Raw genomic sequence first — 15,256 nt, 5'->3', positions numbered from 1 at the left:
ACACTCTTCGGATATACCTCTTACAGCTAACTATGATGGATTGTCTGTGGCATATACGTGTGAGTATATATATATATATATATATATATATATATATATATATATATATATATAAATATATATATATATATATGTGTGTGTGTGTGTGTGTGTGTGTGTGTGTGTGTGTGTGTGTGTGTGTGTGTGTATATATATATATATATATATATATATATATATATATATATATATATATATATATATATATATATATATATATATATATATATATATATATATATATATATATATATATATATATATATATATATATAGATATATATATATATATATATATATATATATATATATATACACACACACACACACACACACACACACACACATATATATATATATATATTATAAGTATTTTTATTTGATAGATCCATCATATGAAACAATATGGACATACATTTATGAAGCATTATGCAACAATAAGAAATTTAAAATAACTAAACTAATTTGAACTATAAATTATTTTAAACCCTATTTCTCAAATCAATTAAGAGATATGAACATAAAAACTTTTAAACATTATAGCTGTAAAAACATAATATTTGAATGCTAGATATTACTATAAGAGATATCACTTGATATAGTCATACAATCAAGGAAATTACATTGAAATAATGTTGACAGAAATTATTTTATTTAATTGTCCCTTACTGTGACTACTTCATCATTTATTCTGGAGATGGCACAGAGGGTTAAGGCTGTGAGCTCTAATTCCTGTGGTACAGGATTTAATTTCCTCTGCCCTCACACCTAGTGTGTTTCCCTGAGCACATTGCTTAACCATACATTGCTCCTGGGTCACCCTTGAAAAGGGACTGTGTGTCAGTGGGCCTACCTGTTTAACAAATGAGTATTACTAATACATTAATTGAAAATGCATACATGGAAATTTATGCATAGAATTTTTCTCACCACTCATATAATAATAGGTTCATAGGTTCATAGGTAGGTACTAGGCTATCGGCCCTGGGGCCTATATAAGCCTAACCAAAAAGGTTCCCTGGCTTTCGCCACCCAAGAAAATTGGGTCAATCAAAATATTTATTGAAATACTGCATAATGGAAATGTAATAAAGAATCAAAAGCATACTAGGAACATACATTCCTCAGCTGTCATGCAATTAAAACATTCTGGCAAGAATTTCAACATTTGCACAGGTTTTGCTAAAAGGTTATTTTAACTAAGAAAATAATTGGCTCCTATTCCTGAATGTATAAACTCACTGCAAAAAAAATGCTTTAGTGTCTGCCATCCATTGCAAAAAAAATAAATAAATAAATAAACAAACAACAGAAAAAGTGATGGCTCCTTCATTTTGTTATATATAAATAAATTGTAGTACATTTATGACAACAAAATTAACTGTCTCAAACTAAGAGCTGACATTATAAGATGAAATATTAATATTAGTCTAAAGGGGGTCAGTTGTCAAACAAAGGTAATGGCATTCTGATGGATTAATGTAAATGTTATTTGTTGCTAAGAATGCTCCTATGATCCTTGCTTGGAATGATGTAGACATTGTTTATTTTTACTCTTTATAAAACTAGTTAATTATAATTTCCATCACTGAAGCTCTGTGAGTGAGTGTGTGTGGGAGGGTGCATGCGTGTACACATTCACATACATGTATATTTTAACTCTTTACTTTTAAATATTTAAAAATAAAATAATAGCTGAGTAAGTTTAAATAGTTTAGCTCTGCATGTCAAAACCAAAATGTGATCATATTGTTTGTGATTATTTATTATCATTTTCTACAATTTCAATAAAATAGTCAATAAAAATAAATTCATTATTTGATGATTGTGCACCCTGTGGCAGATATGTTATTGATGCACAATATACTTATAAGGTAAATACTTCAGGGGACCTTTGCTGTTGCATAGGTCATGTAGACATTTACACCAGTAATATAGGAAAACCGGTTACAATAAATATAAATTAGCTCTTTACTTACCATAACAGAAAATGGCATGGAAAATGGTGCATACAAATTCAGTTAATTCAGTTTTTTTATGAGAAAATTGCCTTTCTTAATCTTTCTTTACACAGATGATACAGTAACTTGTGTCAGAGTAAATGCTTAGTCTTGATAATTTTATTAATGTAACTCCTGACCCATGCACTTACTATACAGCAACAGAATATCAGATGCCAATATTAATTTATGTACATTTAAAAATATTCAAGAGTTTTAAATATGTCATTTAAAAAAATAAATAAATAAGACAAATAAGTTCTAGTTTTTATATTTTCTGTCCTTAAAACATTTTGACATTTGATCCTGAAGTAAATTAACTTTGTGGATAGTGAATAGTATATTTATAGGCAATTAGAGATAATCTTACAATGTCTATGGTGTCAGAGGTAAAGAATTAATGTTGAAATGGTGTTAGGAAGGTTTGTTCTGTCTTTCATACACAAATAGTGCATTTGTGATTGCGATGGTGGCATTTCATGTTCACTCTTATAATGAGGTTTCATGGGATTGCACTCAATATTCTAAAATGACTACATTAAAATAAGTGAATTTAGCTAACATAGTACCAAGAATTCTGTCTATTTCTAGTCTTCCAATTTAGACTAGATATTGCACTTTGCTTTTAGTAGACCTAACACCAAAAACCTTTTACATTTCTATTTTTTTAACAAGAGGAATGGGAACCAAAACCAGCTCTCCACATTAAATATTGATAACATAATCGCATAGCTAATGTGTGTTTCATATCCCCTTTGTGCAGTAATTCTGTCTCACCATTCCTGTATTAATTCATTCTCTGATTACCTGATTAATCCAGTTAAGGGGGATAAAGCTAGTGATAATTCATGCACTCAGTGGGTATTTATTTAATTCAATTCACAGTCATGGAGGAGATGAAGCTGAAACCAGCACTCAGGGGCAAAAATCAGAGAAAATAATCCTGAGTAGCATGTTAGTACATGACAGAGAGTGTAAACACACACACACACACACACACACACACACACACACACACACACACACACAGTCATTCACATATTGTACAATGGCAGAACCAACTACTACACTTTTTGTCTGAAGTTTGTGTTTATTCCAGTTTATTTGCATTTTTTTGTATTTAAATATCATCTTTATGGTCAGCTCCACTCAGGTTTTATGGTTGTGGCATTTTTTTCTCATCTGCGAAAGCTTTTTGTCATCATTTTCAATTTCCTAATAGACTTGCACTTCTCAAGCGCTTCTATGACCACAGACTACCAGATAATTGATTATATTTATAACACATTTCACACAAGTTTTTGTAACATATCTGGTGCTGATAAAATGCCAAGCAGAAGCATAAAGAATATGCACTTTCCTAATGGAGTATTTAATGTGCATAGTTTGAAGCTTTGTTCATCTAGCCATACTTGGCAGAAAACCATTGCTTGCATTCTAGAACTGAGAAAACCCAGCATCTTGAGTTCCTTAGACTACTTATTAAGGTCTAGCCAATAGACAATCTTTTCTTCTGATTACCTTATTCATATTTTGCATTTCAACATAAATGTAAATAGTATCTTTCTCTACAAAGCTAGATGTATTCACCAATTCTGTTGGCCCTAATTTCTTCCCAATGACACCTGTTATCTCCATTCTCTTTCTTACCTATTCTACTTTACTGCTGAAAGCAGCAGATGTTTTTTCTGGCAGCCTGAATCACTGCCATTGTATCAGGTTTTATTTGTATGTGACATTTAAATGTCGGAATTCCCAACCCTGTAAATAAATCAGCATAAGCATGCAAGATATCATTTTTATGTCTCTGTAAAATGTTTGTGATATCTCTGTGACTGTATGGCTCATTCTGTATACATTCAATCTTTGTTTTTACATTGTTAATTCTTTCTTTACCATTGCTTTACTAGTTTAGTCCAGTTTCAGAGTTGCTGATTCCTGGGCTTTGGTTGTAGTTCCTGTGTACTGTTTCCTTGCCTTATTTGGGGGAAGGGAAGCTACCTTGCTTTCCTGCTTTACTAGTTTAGTCCAGTTTCAGAGTTGCTGATTCCTGGGCTTTGGTTGTAGTTCCTGTGTACTGTTTCCTTGCCTTATTTGGGGAAGGGAAGCCTACCTTACCAGTGGGTTGTCCAGTTTTGTGAGGTTTCAGCCAGTAACTAGTAGTTTATTGGTCGTTTGGGCCAGTTTCTAGCTTTTTCCAGCCCCTGGTATAAAACGCGCTAAGCGTTAGCGCTGAGAGCTGCCACTGTTGCACATTAAGTCCACTCTTCAAATTTTCCCTTAAAACTACCTTCCTCGAACTATACTACTGATCAAATCAGCGTATCCTATAACTAAACAGATCAACTCTACTTGACTCCAAGTAGACTATTCTCTATCTATTAAACCTAGCACTTGCTCCTACAGTACTTATTACCTTGCTACGGCACTCTTGTCATAGATAGTACCCCAAAAGGCAACCCCCATTTCTCCCACACCCCCCCCGAATCTTTTTAAAGTTTATCGACTACCCTACTAGCATGTCGAGGGATCAGTTGCTAGTGTCCTCTCCAGCTCAGCTGGTGAACCTGGGAATATTGAGGCAATGTTTCAATTGCCTCATGTACCTGACACAACCCTCTCCTCCTCCCACAAAACACAAATACATGCGAGATGCAACTATTCAACATAGGACTGGCAAGACCAGTCAGGAGGAGAAGGTTACCACACACACTATAGACCCAGTCTCACATAGTACCATTACAACCTCAAATCATACACATAAACACACAAAGACATACTGAGGCTCTGATCAAAAATCTACCAAAACAGCAGAGGCCACCAAAGCAGACACCCAAACAACCACCACCTCAGAACACAACAACATAGACCTCACAGTCAGAGTGTCAAACAGTCACAGACTAGTCATTGGCATAGTCAGACACACTGATGTCCCACTCACCAGACTGAGTAAGGAGAAGGTCACAGTAAGCTGCCTGTTCAACAGCAGGTACAAATATGACTCAGTCATTGTGACTACAAAAGAGACATTGAGGAGCTCTCTGATTATGTAGCCCAGGCAGGTATGACCCTGACCTTGAGCAGTATCCTACCTTCACCAAGAATGATGCCACAATACAGAGATAAGATGATCAGCTTTAACAATTGGCTTAAACACTGGTGTCATTCAAAGGGGATCCAGTATCTGTCTGCCTGGGATGACATGCTGGATAAGCCACGCTGCCATAGAGGGCAAGGCTCTTGCCACCCCATAGTGCCTTTTTAGGCAAGGCTCAAATTCTAAACCTACCACCCTAGAACACAAAAAGGAAAAAACTAAGGGTAATGCTGCTCAATGCCAGAAGTCTAAATCTCAAAATGCGGCCCTTCTCAGTATGGAGAACATCGATGTCTGTGCTGTGACAGAAACCTGGTTCAAGGCTCCTGAGAGCACCCCAGCGCTATCAGGTTTTACCTCATATCATGCGTTCCGCCCCAAAATCCGGACAATACCAAGAAAGGAGGGGTATCCATATTCATCAAGGACACCCACACCTCAAGACTGGTAACCTTACGATGCATGCGCGAGACCATCCAGGTGCAATTAACCATAGGCAAGACTGCTCTGCAAATTGTAGCATGTTACAGGCCACCCTCACAAACTCAGGAAACTCACATGGCCTTCCTGAAAACACTAGAGGGGATAAATGTATCACCAAACACCATCATACTAGGTGACTTCAATTACCCTAATATAGACTGGGAACACTACTCAAGCCCAAACACCCTAGCCCAAAAGTTCCTGGAATTCATAAACTCAAATGCCATGGAACAACTAGTCACCATCCCCACAAGAGGAGATAACATACTTGATCTCATCATCACGAACATGGGAGCACAATGTTCACCCCTCACTGGTGAGATCAGATCACAAACTAATCTCGCTGGAGGTCCTCATCCCACCCTCACCTGAAATAAAAAAGACCACAGTAAAGAACTTCTCAAAGCCAACTTCACACTTCTAAAGACTAGTGTGGTCTCCTTTCAGGCCCCCCCGAAATAAAAACAATACTCAAGCCGCTGAATCACTTACAAACGCCTTCTACCAGCACCTGCAGGACTGCATGGATAAGGCAATCCCAAGCAAAACAAAGACTCTTTGTACCAAAGGCAAGCGTCCAGTCTGGTGGACCCCAGCCATAAACAAACTCTACAACAAAAGGAGGAAGCTACTACAAGATAGAGCAAAATCCTTAAAAGGTAAGACACCCTTGATCACTATAAGTAAAAACTAAGAGCTCTCATAAAATCATCCAAAGCAAATTTGAGAAAAATAGCTAAAGACTCAAAAGACAATCATAAGGCCTTCTTTAGCTATGTTAGAAACCTAGGAGGAAACTCCCAGATATGCTCAGAACTAGTTCAAAATGATGTGAAGATTACTGATCCTACAGACATTGCCAACATACTGGCTGACAGGTTCAGTGCAAACTTCTCCCTCCCCAAAGGAGAGATATCTATACCAAATGAGTGCAGCCCCCAAACATCTCCAGCGCCCAAGTGAGAACTGCTCTCTCAAAGCAAAAACACAGCATCCATGGGACCCGATGGTGTCCCGGCTGTGTGCTCCCAACTCAATGAGGAATTAAACCCACAGCTAGGACAGCTGTTTAATCAAAGTCTTACCTCTGGATACGTACCCAGGAGTGGCGCACTGCAACTGTGGTCCCACTTCACAAAGGCGGTGCCTCCACAGACCCTGGAAATTACCGCCCATTAGCTTGACAAGCCTTATCTGCAAAGCCATGGAGAGGATCATAATGGACCTCATAAATAAAGACATAGGGAATTTGCAGACTTTGGATCCAACCCAGTTTGGCTTTGTCAAGGCAGATCATGCCTTTTAAACTTGGTTGACTTTTTGAAACAGTCACCAAAGCCATTGATGAGGAAAGGCAGTCCATACAGCCTACCTCGATCTGGCTAAGGCCTTGATATACAACCCCCTCGGGTATCATTGAAAAACTCATCAGCTTAAATGTTAACCCATACATCACAAGATGGGTTGCAAACTGGCTGAGTGACAGAACCCACAGGGTCAGAGTTGCTGGCGCCATGTCAGACTCAAAGCCTGTCACAAGTGGTGTCCCACAGGGCTCAGTCCTGGGCCCACTCTTGTTTGGCATCTACTTTTCCGGTACAAGCAAACACAGGAGGGTTATGGCTGACAAAGTTTGCAGATGACTGCAAACTGGGTGCCATAGTAGAAAACACATCTGACACAGATATCCTTCAGAAGGGTCTCACAGAAGCGGATAACTGGTGCCAGAGCCACGCCTAAAGTTAAATGCCAAAAATGCATAGTCATACCCTTCGGGAAAACAAGGTTACCCCTAGCTACCAAATAGGTGGCAATCCACTGAGCACAGAAGAAGTTATCAGGGACCTGGGGACCCAGGTTGATAGTAGTCTGTCATTCGACACCCATGTAGCTAAAGTAGTTAGGAAGTCCTTCTACATTGCCCACCTTATCATGAAGGGATTCTCATCTAGATCAAGGGAGGTCATAGTCTCCCTTTACTCATCACTCATCAGACCAATGATTGAGTACAATGCCCCATTAATGTATCTGACCCGACACTTGCAGCAGCTGGAGAGGCCACAAAAGTTCCTCACCAAAAGGATAAAGGGTCTCAAAATCTGTCCTATGCTGCCCGACTGAAAGAAGGACAGCTCTGTTCAGTCGCTTAACCATGCCACAGAGGTGACCTTTGCCTAACATACAAGGCCATGTCAAACCCAGATTTGATGAATATGCTTCACCTCAAAAATCTAAATCCATCAGAGCCACAAGGCGGGAGACTTAAACCTCGACACGGCTATTAATAGGACGTGCTGGAGGGATAGATTCATCACCCAAAGACTCCTATGCTGTGGAACAAAATCCCGGTACATGTGAGGCAGAGCACCTCGCTGGCCTTGTTCAAGAGAAATCTTGACCAATGGATGGGAGATCGCAGATATACCCCAGGAATTACCTCAGTGTCACTGCTCGACAGAGGCACAGCAAAATAATGGGTATAGTTCCCCATACTAAAGGGGTGGCGAAAACAATGGGCTAGGCTTATAAATGCCCTCGGGCAGATAGCCTAGTATGAACCTATGAACCTATGAACCTATTACTAGTTTCCTAGTTTTTCATAATCACTATAGCTGAGAAAAGTCACATATTTAATTGACAGTCATTTTAGGATTCTTTTTTTTCAATGATATGTCAGCAGTTTCTGATCTAACAGTGATAATAGGTTAACAATGTGTGCAACTGTTTCTTTAATGCCATCACGATTGTTTAAATATGTTGAGACAATATGTTATAATTTGCGCCTGTATCCAGTTTAAAATTCCACTTTCTGTAATTTAATTCTAAACACTTCCTTCTGAATCGAAATTGCACTCCTGCCCCAATGCTTTAGGTGTGTGTTTGCATATTTAACTGTAATAACTCTTTTTGCTTCCACAGAGTGACAGAGGTAGACAGAAATATTTGTTGTATTTTCATGTTTTGTTCAAATTATTCATTTTTTAAGGAAAGGGTTCTTTTTTTTCCTTTTGCACATTTTAGCAATATGTGTTTATCACAGATTTTGGAAGGCTGATTAAATGTGAGTCAGCTGTTCTTGTAATGCTTATGGCCTCTTCTGCTTGAACATAAATGTAAATAATAGACAATGAATAATTAGTCTGGCCTCTAGTTTGGACTCTCACCATCATATAGTTGTCTTTTTCATACAGATTCATTTTTTAATACATTGCCTTCATTTCTGATAATACCATATTACTTAGATAATTTTATTTTAAAAATAACTCCTTTTTCATCAGTTAATTTTATACACATTGCATAAACAAATTACTTTTTGTAAAACCTTTACAAATTACTACATTACCTAACCTACACACAATTTACAGCACATAATCTAATTTATATATCGGAAAACTGTATATATTTAAACAATATCATGTAAAACTGCATACAACCTAGGGATCTGTACTCATGCAATAACTTTCTTTTATGCAAATACATTTGGTGACTCACTATGCTCTAATTATGCATTTGGTGACTCACTATACTCTAATTATACATTTGGTGACTCACTATGCTCGAATTATGTCACTTACCTATGGAACTCTATCCCTACACAAAAAGATAAACAAAAGGGGTTCAAAATCAAACTCAGACACACTTGTAAAATGCTTAACTATGTTCATGAGCTACACCAGGATAATTCAAAACTACTTCCCTCAACCTACCCTATACCATAGCACCAATACTTTCCCAAGTAACAAGGACAATAAATTACATCCTCCTACATTTTCTTTCTCTATCCGATTTCCTACTACATCCCACTTATATGGCTCAGACTTATTTAACTTTTCTATTTTCACCTTTCTGACAGTATTAATTAGCACTTTATAGTTGTAAGCATAATTACTGTCTGTAATGCCTTTTATGTCACATCCATTCATGCCATGCTACCTTATCTGACAATATACTTTATTTTAAATATTTTTTCAAAAGTAACATGCATGTTCTTTCATCTGAGTTATTGTAAATACATATGACTATAATTTTAAATAATTTTGTGGAGCTTTTCTCCCTCTGTCTCTGTTGAAGTGGACGTTGTACCTAGTTAGACTATCCTACTTAACAAAGGCAATATAAATAAATAAATATTAACCATATTCTAGTAATTTCACTTAATCTGCACACATCTGGAGCTTTTGAAAAGTTGGATCTATTTCCTAAAATAGACTGTCCCTTATTGTATTCAATTATCCTACAAATTAGTCTATCACATATTACAGAATCATGCAGGTTACCAAATTTACAATCTTAGGCTCTGCTTTTCAATGCATTAATATATGCATTTATGACCTTTGCAGAACCCTGGAATGCTAAAGAAAGAAACAAATATGTCCATTGATTGATAAAGGGCCAGATTCACAAAGGCTTGCACGGAGTCTAAGAGTAGAGTAAGACTCCATGCAGCCAACATGTCCGCCGAGCAATCCAGGAACAGCCGATAGGGGTGTGCAACTGAGCTCTCCAAACTAGTCCTACACGGACAGGGCTTGGATATGCAAATTACCTCAATTGCAGGCGAAAGCTATGCAAATGAGGTAAATTTGCGATCGAGGAAACCCGAACCTGTCTGAGTAGGAGTAGTGTTATTTGCAGAAATGTACTCAGTTGATAACTGAGTACGGTTCTGCAAATAGCAAAACGGAGCCATGACAGCTGCAAAAAAAGCATGCATTTACAGGAGGAAGCATGCCAATGGCCAAAAATACGGCCATTGGCAATGAGAAGTGATGCAAAATAGAAATAAAATAAACTTTTATTTTCATCCCGATCTCCGGGGTTTAACCATAGTGCAGCACTGCACAAACGTGCTGCACCCTAAAAACCAGAAAATTAATAATTAATATCCACAAATGTGGATTTTATAGCTAAAATGAATTTACAATGCAAGTGAATGGCAAGCTGAAGACAACATGGCCACCGAGTAGAGGTTGCTAAGGGGGGAAGCTCAGTCTAAGAGATGTAACCAAGCATTAGTAGGCAATCCTATGCAAATGAGAGTTAGAATAGTGAATTGCAAGTTTACATAGGAAATGAGCACAGTCAGTGGAGTGTAGGAGTAGGATAAGGGGAGTAACAGAGTAGAAGATAGGTGACATCATGAGGGAGGTATGTATGAAAGGAGTGAAGCTCATTGGAGCAGAGTGTCATGTGTCAGCAGACAATTACATATTATTGAAAGAGGTGTGTCAACAGGTAGGCTAAGTAAAGTCAAGAAATTGAAGGTGTATGCCGTGGATAACACCAAAGTTTCTTGCTGAGCGTGCATGCGCACGTGTGTGCACCTGTAAACCCGAGTAAGACAGTGTGTGCGCGTGTAAGCGTGTGTGCGCACGTGTAAGCTTGAGTAAGCATATGTAAGGCTGTGTAAACAGTTGTAAGCGTGTTTGCCCTGGTGTGCACGCATTTTAACAAGAATAAGCAAGTTTTAGTCCGTGTAAGCATGTGTGCGCGCATGTTAGCTTCTCTGCGCGTGTTTGCGCTTGTGTGCGCGGCATTCCCCCTGAGGAAACAGAAAGGAAAAAGGAAGCACAGCAAATAGTAGGGAAGTTACCAGGGAGTACTAGCAGAGCTAGCAGGTGAAAACAATCAGAATCAGGCAATTACCCAGGCAGAACACTAGCCCAGCCCAGCCCAGCACTTAAAACTTTGCAAACAACAGTTCATTATGTTTCTCTCAAGAGACACTGCAACACTGCAGTAAGCTAATAGAAGTGAAAACTGAAAAAGCTTTACGGAGACAAAAATGTTAGGGGCTGCCATTGCTGTTATAAGGCGACATATGCAACATGCTGAGGGTGGTGATAATGCAAATGCTGCTGGACAACGCACAGTGAGGAGACGGAGAAGAGTGTACAGGCCCAGGGTAACCTACCAGGGGCTACATGAGCTGGAGATAGTGGAGCGCTATAGAGTGGACAGAGACCTCTTGCAGCAAATTGTTGAGCTGTGCAGGCCACGCCTCACACACAGAACCAACAGAGGGGAACCCATCCCAGTGGAAACTAAGGTATGTGTTGGCCTAAGAATATTAGCAACAGGTACCTTCCAGAGACCAACTGGTGATATGATGGGGATATCACAGACATCAGCATCCAGGGTACTGCACCAGTTCCTGGATGCCATGTCAGCACAGGTCGGTGATCATGTATATTTCCCCAATTCCTGTGAGGTAATGGCCAGCAATATGCGTCTCTTCCAGCAAATAGCGGAATACCCTGAGGTAGTGGGTGCAATAGACTGCACGCACATACGCATCAAAGCACCAGCCGGTGAGCAGGGTAGGGTCTACTTCAACTGCAAGGGCTTCCCCTCCATCAACTGCCAGGTTGTGTGTGATGCCCAGGGCATAATACTGGCTGCCCTGGAAGCTACCATGATTTCCATATCTGGCATCTGTCACAGCTGTACCAGACATTTGCCAATGAGGACATCCCACATGGTCACCTAGTGGGGGATGCTGGCTATGCACTGGAGCCGTGGCTGATGACACCCATCAGAAATGCACACACACCTGAACAGGAATGCCATAATGAGGCACACACACAAACACGAAATGTAATCGAGTGTGTGTTTGGGCTGCTCAAGTCACTGTTCCGGTGCCTGGACACATCTGGTGGAGCCTTGCAGTGCTCATCAACTACATGTACCCAAATTGTCATGGTATGTGCTATGCTACATAATATGATCCTGCGAAAACAGCTGCAGCAGGACCAGCATAGGCCCGGGACAAACAGCCCCCCACCATTGCCAAGGCCATCACAGGCAGAGCGTGACTCGGAGGAGGAACAACCTGAGCCTGCCCCAGTAGGCAGAAGGAGGGGTGCCCAGTATGCTTTGGCCTTGGCAAAGAGGCAATGCATAGCACATACACTGGCTCAGTAGGAACTCTGGAAATGATACATCTCTCTGACCCACACATATAGTAAAAGGGATGCCTATGTTGTCACTACCTGCTTTCAAACATGTATATGGAGTGTAGTATGTGCATCTGACATAGGCAGCCCTGCATCAACACCTGAGGCATGATTGCCATGTGTTAAGCAATATAAAGCAGTGCTAAACAGCATTTACCACCATGTAGTATATGTAAACAAAATTGCACACACCAACTAGTACAAATGTGGTCAATGTTGAGTAATATTGGCCAATGTCCAGCAATGATGGTTAATATTGAGCAATGTTGGACAAGCTGGGTCTAAGTAGGGCATAGCTGAACAAAAGCCAACATGCTCATAGTTGCTCTACTGGCCCTTAAGCAGTCTGGTCTGCTCAGTATGAAAATATAAGCAGTGATGGGCCTCGAACCCAGGATACTGTGCACTATAGTCATAGTACTGAACCACTAAACCATGACAGCACTGTAGTGGGCAAGCTGTATGAAGAAATGTTGATAAGTCTATGCAAAGTATTCCATGGAAACCCTGCAGGCACAGCATAATCCCTGTCGAGTTATGACACAAAGGTGAGTCCTGCAGTAAGAATAGAACCTGACTTTCAACACACACAGTAGAAATGTTAATATTGGACATGTACACATACATCAACAAATGTAGTGGACCTCAGACAGCAACATACTGAAAGGTCACACTGGGCATGCTCACACACTTGAATACATGAGACAAATAGGCAACAGAACACTGACAGTCTGAACTGGGCATGCTCACACACTTAGGACATGTTGGAGTACAGCAGTGGGCCACACATATCAGGCAGTTGCATGTGTTAACCCAGGAACCTCTCACTATCCAGCAATCTGCCCTGTGCACACATTTATATGACAACAGACACGTATATAATATAGTGGAACCCTGTCATAATCAACTATGTTCTGCAGATACCTAAGTGGTTCATAGAAAGTGGGAAAGCAAAGATGATAAAAACCTGCAAACAGTATCAGCAATAAACATTGTGCATCATGAACATTATCATAGGTTCAGAGGTTGATACTAGGCTATCTGCCCTAGGGCATGTACAAGCATAGCCAGAGTGTGTTTGGCTTCTGCAACCCAGTCAAATCAGAACACTGTGCCTGTGAATAGTAGGTCACACAAGATAGCCCATTTATGTTTAGTGTATTGTGCCTCTGTCTAGCAGGGACCCAGAAGATATCCCATGGGTAAGCATATGATCACCCATCCACTTGTCAAGATGTCACCTGTAGGTGGTCAGTGGGTGGCTCTGCCTATGCAAAACTGGGACTACACTCCACAGTGAGTGGAGCCTTTCGGATAATAATCTGTCCCCCCAGCATGTCCTATTAACATCTGTGCTGAAGTATATGTCCCTGGAGTGTGTAGCTCCAAGGGAGTTGGATATCCTGAGGTGGAGCATGTCCATTAATTCTGGGTCAGATATTGCCTTAAACTACAGGCACACAACACATCCGTGTAGGTGGTAAGTGACTGAGTAGAGCTGGAGTTACTGTATCTGAACTGTGCAGGGCATCCATGTGAGTCCCTACATCTGCTTGATGAGTAACATTTGTGGCCATTACAGTTGCTGCAGATGTCGGGTAAGGTACATCCCAAATGTGGCATAGTAACCAAGGATGGTCATGATGAGTATAGGGGCACAATGACCACACGTGATCAACATGTGAAACCATGTGGGATATGGTGGGCTATGTAGAAGTACTGTCTAACCTCTTTGGCAATGTGATTGTCAAAGGCGAGAGTACGAACAGGTCGTGTCCCCAAACCCGTAACAACTACTACCGTATGTAATGGATTACTACCTATGTGGTAATGTGTGGGCATGTTGTCATTCTCAAAGGGGATGACTATGCAACTAATGGCATGTAGCCGTAGGCCATGGCTCAGGCACCAGTCATCCTATCTCTGTGAGACCCTGTATGAATATGCATGTGCCAGCTGGAGAGTTGATTATGGCACCCAGTTTGCAGTCATCTGCGAACATGGGCAGCCATATCCCTCCTGTGATAGCCTGTACGTCACACAAATATACACCAAACAAGAGAGGTCCCAGGACTGAGCCTTGTGGGATGCCATATGTAACTGTTGTATAGTCAGACATGGCACCTGCAACACTGAGCATGTGGGTGCTATCCCTGATCCAGGTAGCAATCCATCATGTGAGATATGTGTCGATATTGATGCCAGTGAGCCTATGCATAATGGCCGAGTGGGGTATTGTGTTGAAGGGTTGTGCAAGGTCCAGGCAGGCTGTGTGGACAACCGTCCCAACACTAATGGACCTGGTAACTGTTTAAAGAATACGAACAGGTCCATCAAGCAAGATCTGCCCACAACAACGCTGTAATGTGTAGGACCCAGTGTCTGTAGGTTGTCTATGTGCATGAGTCCCATTACAATACGCTCCATAGCCTTGCAGAACAGGCTAGTTAGCCTTATAGGCTGATATTGTCTGTGGTCTGTTGTGGCAGTATTCAGTGGAGCGGGACCACTATCGCTGTATGCCATTCCGTGGGTACAAATCCTTCAGTAACTCTGATATTGAACAGTGACGTAATGTGAGGGTTATGTCTGTCATGAAGGCCGTGTATGACACAGGCCGGGACACCGTCTGGTCCCATTGATGCTGTGTTGTCCACTGTGAGGAGGGCAGCACTCACCTG

This window comes from Protopterus annectens, chromosome 3.part1 (assembly GCF_019279795.1).
Source record: "Protopterus annectens isolate FY-2018-M chromosome 3.part1, PAN1.0, whole genome shotgun sequence".
Taxonomy (NCBI): Eukaryota; Metazoa; Chordata; order Ceratodontiformes; family Protopteridae; genus Protopterus; species Protopterus annectens.
The sequence above is the reverse complement of the archived record's forward strand: the minus strand, read 5'-3'. Positions refer to the sequence as shown.